Source organism: Neopelma chrysocephalum, unplaced genomic scaffold (genome assembly GCF_003984885.1).
Source record: "Neopelma chrysocephalum unplaced genomic scaffold, ASM398488v2 Primary Assembly neopelma1_97116, whole genome shotgun sequence".
In the NCBI taxonomy this organism is placed as follows: Eukaryota; Metazoa; Chordata; class Aves; order Passeriformes; family Pipridae; genus Neopelma; species Neopelma chrysocephalum.
Genome location: NW_020925758.1, coordinates 173,919 through 180,735, shown reverse-complemented (window position 1 = coordinate 180,735; position 6,817 = coordinate 173,919). Strand labels below are relative to the sequence as shown.

Sequence of the window (6,817 nt, the reverse complement as noted above, 5' to 3'; positions counted from 1 at the left end):
CCCAAACCTTCCCTTTCCAAACCTTCCCTTCCCAAACCTTCCCTTCCTAAACCTTCCCAAACCTTCCCTTCCCAAACCTTTCCAAACCTTCCCTTTCCCATTTATCTAGAGATATTCCAGAAAGATAAGTGCGATTCCTCTTTTCAGATAAAATAACCTGAGATGTGCAAAGCCACTTATTTATGAACTAGATGAAGAAATTTGATTTGGTATTTCATGGTATTATGACAGTATTTTTGTGAGTGTTCATAAAGATATAAATGGAGATGAACTTCAGCAGAGATTAGGTCATTTTTTTAGATAATTATATGTAATTAAGTCTGAAGTCACTGTGGCTTCCTCACCAGTACCAGGAGCAGTTCAGATGTGAGGTGAACTGACTTTCACCTGTTGTTAACTCTACAGGCAGGAGAAAGTTATTATACTGTTAAGTTAGTTAAATCCCTGAAGTCTGTGGGTTGAGAACAAATCTTTGCATTCTGTAGGTACTCCGGATCAAGAATATTCTCAATTTTCGGTCCCTAGTTGAGATTTAATATAAATATTCTGTACTTTAAAAGTTCTCTGAGGTTCAATTTGTGGTCAGCTCTAAGGTACAGAAATAACCTGCCACGTGTGAGGCAGAAATATGGAAGTTTAAATGTAAAATGAAAATGAGATGTTCAGAAAGAAAGAGAAAAACAAAATAATGGCAACAATTGAAATTAAAACACTTAAATACCAGGGTGAGAGTCCAGAAATTGGAATCGGTTGATTTTGTTTTCTTCATCATCTAAGCACTTTTTAGTTAATATACTAAATTACTAGTAATGAAACCTACATGAATTCTTACTTTCCATCCAAAGCTTTAGCCACAATTTTGCTGGTTTGGGTTTTTATTCTGTTTTCTGCTGTAGTGTAATCTTGAAGACAACAGATAATATTTTCTTAGTTCACTGTTATCCTGCAGAGAAGAGAATTTAGATAATAGTATTACATCCCAAACTAGTCCCAAGCCTATAATAAGATTCTAATTTTGTTGTTGTGCTTTCAGGTCATAGAGCTTTTTTGTAAGGGTAAAGCGTCAGGATCATCTTGTGCTTTGGGAAACTCAAGTTATCCTCAGTGTGGTTTGAAAATTACCACTAAACGAGGTAGAAGAAGAGCTATTTCTTATACTCTGCTTGGGTACAGTGGAAGTAATCAACAGATACAAACCACAACCTCCAACATTTCAGCAAGTCCCAAATTGCTCTCTTTTTAGTTATTTTTTCATTGCCTCACTTTTTGACTCGTGTCTCTCCCTCCCTCTCTCCTCCTGAAAGTGTGTGTGTGTATCTGTGTATGTAAGCATGTTTGAAAATTCCAGAAGAATGCATCTTTGTAATAAAAATGTAAGAATACTTAGGGTCCTTTTAGTGTTGTTATAGTCAAGTGACTTGTTTAGGACTCCCATTATCTGAATCTTGTCCAGATAATCCAAAACACAACCTAAATGCACATTTTTATTGATATTCTTCATGTTTCATTTATTTTAATAATTTTCTTAAATATTTTTCATTATTAAGGCAAAAAACCTTGTTTAATTTGTTTAGGTGTACAGAATAAGGTTCTCTCTCTGTCTCATGAAGTCTCCTCGAGGCAAGTTAGGGTGGACATGTTCAAATTCCTGTAATCTGGAGTGAAGCAAATATTTTATTTTTTTTTTATTCTGAGGTGGAGGAAAAGTTCTAATATTGCTTCCCAAGCACTATGTGCTGGGTAAGCATCACTTTTCCAGTGCAAAATGCACTGAGGTGAGAGACAGTTTCATGGCACGCAACTGGGTCTGGGGTGGCTTCTGCATATTGAAGCTTTCAGAAATCTTTAGACTACAAAGGTGCCCAATGCTGCCAAAATCCTGACTCATCTCTGCACAACTTTTCTTGGCTACCTGGCTCAAGCAGGTACCTATGCTTGATGCTGTGATTTTAGCATCGTGTTTGACATTAGGTTCATGAGCCATAGTGAGGCCGCCTCTGGAGTGCTGTGCCAGTTCTGGGCTCCTCAGGATAAGAGAGACATGGAGCTCCTGGGGCAGACCCAGTGGAGAGCTACAAAGATAATTAAGGAACTGGAGCATCTCTGTGACAAGGAAAGGCTGAGGGAGCTGGACCTGTTAAGTCTCAGGAAGAGATGAATGAGAGGGGACTCAGTGTCTGGAGGGAGGGCCCAGAGGATGGACCAGGCTCTGCTTGGTGGTACTGAGCAATAGGGCAAGAGGCAACAGGCAGAAACTGATGCCCAGGAAGTTCCACCTGAATTTGAGGAAGAACTTCTTTCCTGTGCAGTGACCCAATAGAGAAACAGATTGCTCAGAGAGGGTGAAGAGTCTCCTCACTGGAGATATTCAGGAACCTTCTGGACTCAATCCTGTGCCGTGTGCTCTGGGGTGATCCTGCTTGTGCAGGGAGGTTAAACCAGATGACCCACTGTGGTCCCTTCCAACTTCACCCATTCTGTGATTCTGTGATTCTGTGAACCTGAGCTTTAAGCTGATATTTGTCCACACACAATCATTTTATCCCCAATAAGTGAAGCACCTTCTGAATCATGGTATTGCTGCAGCATATGTCTTCCTAGCAGAAACTATCAAGGTGCCATATTTTCACAACATATCATTTGTAAATTGCTTGACAGTTATTTCTCCCATTATTATTTATCATGTTTCACTCCTCATAAACTGGGGGAAAAAAAGGTTTATTTTCTGGTTAACAGGGTCTAATAAGAAGATGTCTCTTGATAAATGGCAGGATATGAATCAGGTTATATTGCACATTGTGAAACATTTTCCCGTAGTAAAAGTGCAACAAATAATAATTCTATCAGCTTTATTGAATATTGGTTGCTCAGACTCATATGTTAAATGGATGTCTTACAGCACCCATCAAATCTAGTGTAGCTGTAAAATACACATCCCTAAGCCTTCAGTACCTGTTTTTATATGAAGAGGTAAGGATAAGACAAAAATACTTTGTAAGAAGGCTGTATCAAGCGGGGGAAAAAGCTGATATTGTGTACCAGGAGTGAGGAAAAATGCTGTAAACTCAAAGCAAGCATGTGCTTCCTAGTTGCAAGTACCAGGAACAGAAACTTCCTTGGCAGAAACAAAGCCTGTGGTAGTGTCTATAGTCACTTCCACAGAAGTTACTGCCTCTGCTTTTAATTAAATAAATTATTATATTAAATAGTAATAACAACAGAGCTAGTAATAATAATAAATAAACAACAACTGTCCTAGAACTAGGTCTCCTGAGTGGAAGACACTCTGCTCCGAGACCTCCCTGACTAATGAGTGAGCCTGCACATCACCACGAATCATCCCGGTGTCTGCCGCTCTTGTTTGTCCCTTCTCCCTGACAGCAGACCTGAGAAGCAGGTATAGTAACAAACTACAGTAAATCCACCCAAAATCCAAGGCATTCCATGACACACATCAGACTTGGAAAGCAACATATCTTATTCGTAATGAGGTCATTGAGGCAGGGAGGCAGCCTGTCCCTCAGCCTCTTCTAAAAGTGGGGAAGGCAATTCTTGAGAGTGGTTTAACTGCATGTCTACTAATTATAGCACAACCCAAGAGTGAGTGGGTCTACACCATAGGTATCTCAGGAGGCAAGTTTGTGTGACTGCACTCTGGTAGACACAGCTTATTTCAGGCAATCATAAACTCATAGAATCACATAATGTTTTTAGTTGGAAGGGACCTTAAAGACAGTCTGGGTATCACATTAAAGAATTTCTTCCTAAATCTAATCTAAACCTCCTCTGAAGCCATTCCCCTTTTTCTGTTACTACATGCTCTTGTAAATAGTCTCTCTCCATCTTTCTTGTAGTCTCCCCTCATGTACTGGAATGACACAATTATGTCACCCCAAAACCTTCTCTTTTACAAGTTGAATAGTTCCAATTCTCTCAGCCCTCCCTCACAGCAGTTCCAATTCTCTCAACTCCTCCTCATAGGAAAGTTGCTCCATCCCTCTGATTATCTTGGTGCCCTTCCTCTGCACTGACTCCAACAGGTCAATGACAAAACCTAATGACACAGAAGCTGGTCCAAGATCTCTTCTGACATCCGTTAATGGTTAGAGCCAAGGAAAAGGCTCAAGCACTGATCCATACATAGTTATGCTGTTTAATAGTGAGCATGATCACTCAGAAACATTGATGCATTGGAATAAAACTCCCAGTATGATGTCAATAGGTGATTTGGAGGAAGGCAAGGTTACAGGCTATGTCAGCTAGGTATTATAGACAAGGGAACCTTTCTTTGGGGTACAGAGAGAGTTTAGCTATATAAATTTAGGGTTAGAGAAAGGTCTCTCTTCTATTTTATTTATTGAGATAGATTTAGACTGTGTAACTTCTAAACAAAAAAACTTACCTAACAGACAGCCTACGTAAGACAATAAATGGTCAACACACTTTGTTCCCTGCCTCAGAGGCTGGCTGACAGTCACTGGATGTAACATCTGTGGTCAAGCATTAACAAAAAATGCTTGCCATCCTTGTCATTTGAAAGGTTTTGGTAACGAGCATACTGTGGAGTACAAGCTATCTCATGAAGTCCTCTCCATCTAGTTTCTAAGCAGCCATGGAGTGAGTGTGTTGACAGGTATTTTACAAAACAATTATTACTTTAAGTATGTTTCCTAGGTGAAAGCGAATTACTCTTCTATCTAAAGGCTGTTTTCCCACATAGTAGGGAATTCCCATACAGTAGGGGACAATTTGGGCAGCAGACTGAAGGCAGAAAATCTCCTGTGTACTCATCAGAGGCAATCTATATATTGTATACTATGTAGAAAAATGAACAAAAACCTCACCTAACAAGGTGTGTTTAAATACATCCCGTGTTTTTTAATGTGGAGTTTCCAGGTCTTCTTCTGATATCAGCTGGTTATTACTGCAGAGAAGATGCTGCCCTTGGTGAAGAAGAAGAGTCAATTAGCTCTCCCTTTCTGTGCTCTCCTCATTTGGGGTTCAGGGACATGCAGGGAATATGTCCAAGATCAGCCAAAAGCAGCAGCTCTGAGACCAAAATCAGACATAAACACTAGAAAAACACAAAGGACCATACTCCAGCACAGTGACTGAGCTAAAGAGATCTTGATCCCAGGCATCAGAGTTCACAGAATACACTTATAAACTAATTTAAAACAATATAAAAACAGGAGGGACAATCCACAAAGAGTCAGAAAAACTATTTTTTTTTATTGTCAGTGTTCATATAGACCTTTTTCTGTGACTTAAGTTGGACGTTTTTCCTCTTTGTGTCTTGTTCTAACTCACCTTTTTTTTTCCTTCACCTCTGCAGACTCTTGGCCAATCTCTATGCTGTGTCTGATTATGGAGTATAAAATCTAGCCCAGCACTGGTACAGTCTCCAGGCACTGCTCCAATAAAAGATCTACCCATTTTCACATTGTGTTTTGCTTTAGAATCGAGTTGTCTGTACTCCAGTTTCCCAGTACTGCTCTGTGTTTGTTTTTTGTTTGTTTTTTTTTTGTCTGCTAGAACAGCTTCTATATTACACTGCATGGAACCAGAATGGGTGGGGAAAAAAAATAAATTGTGTTTGTTTGACTTTTTTCTTTTCATAAAATAAATATCATCCCAAGGATAAGGCCTGGGGGACACACATTAACATGAGAGACCTCAGCCTGTTTGCCTTATTAAACAGAGGGCTGGGAAGTGGGTTGCTTTCAGAGTTTAAATACCCCAGGGGGAATAGAGATGTGGGCAACATCCATGCTCATCTTTACTACAGCCAGCATTGAAACAAGCAGCAATGCCTGGGAGCTGATTTAAATTGCAGTTGAAGCCCATTCATATTTGAGAAGAGGCTCAGCCCTTTCAGGAGTGCTTGACCACAGCAGCATGCCACCACAGAAACTTCAACTCTTCTCCACTTCCTTCCTTGCAGGTGGTTTTTAACACAAGGTACTGAGACTAAGGAAACTCTATAGCATTTGTGTTACTCTGGAGAAGGTCTAAATAGTTCATTTTATTTTAAAGTCTATGAATAGTATATATTATTAAGTCTACATACTATGTGCATTTGAGACTCTCATAATGAGAAAGATACTGAGGAGATTATAAGTGTGTTGGCAACCTATTTCTTGTCTTTGAATAGGGTCACACATAGTAAATGAGTAGGTTCTAGTTGAGACCTAATGAGTCTAAAATAGCAAAGTGTGGCAGTGGAAAGAGCTACTTACTGGGATCATTATTGTTATAGCTGCAAGCATGGTCATAGAGGTCCAAATTCACCACATTTTCCTTTGCGAAATGAAGGCTTTTGCTTTGAGGGAGATATCTGCAAGAATTAGAAAGCAGATCTACAGACTGTGAAGAAACTTGCTTTCACTGGTCAAATAAAATGGATAATTCAGATTTTTTTCAGTGACAAAGCAGCAGCTTGCTTTCCATAAGCACAATGGTTCATAAAACAGCTTTTGATGACTTCTTTATCTGATAACCACAATTACTTGCAATGGGAAATGGAGGGCGACATGTTTCTATCTTAGGAGAACTCACCAGAGCCAGATGTGATCTACACTACCTCTAAAATACTCTACTTTTTTTTTTCCTAGTGCTGCATTCCTACAAAGATCTGAAAAGGGGAGTGGGGGGAAAAACAGGCCCATAAAAACACTCTTCTGCTTAATGCAGTCTTGCACTCTTCAGTACAAAATAAAAAGAAAACATGTTAAAGATTAAACCTTTCCTGAAAAAAAGACTTAATATTACTACCTAACTGCTTAATTTTGTTGGGTTTTTCAACAATATGTGTGAC

At 39.4% G+C, this 6,817-nt stretch overlaps 1 protein-coding gene across 1 annotated transcript in view; it reads left to right on the top strand.

Moving 5' to 3' along the window:
- Positions 1 to 6,817, top strand: part of RIT2 (Ras like without CAAX 2) — a 172,188-nt gene that overhangs the window by 144,152 nt on the left and 21,219 nt on the right. The gene's annotated exons all lie outside the window — the stretch shown is intronic.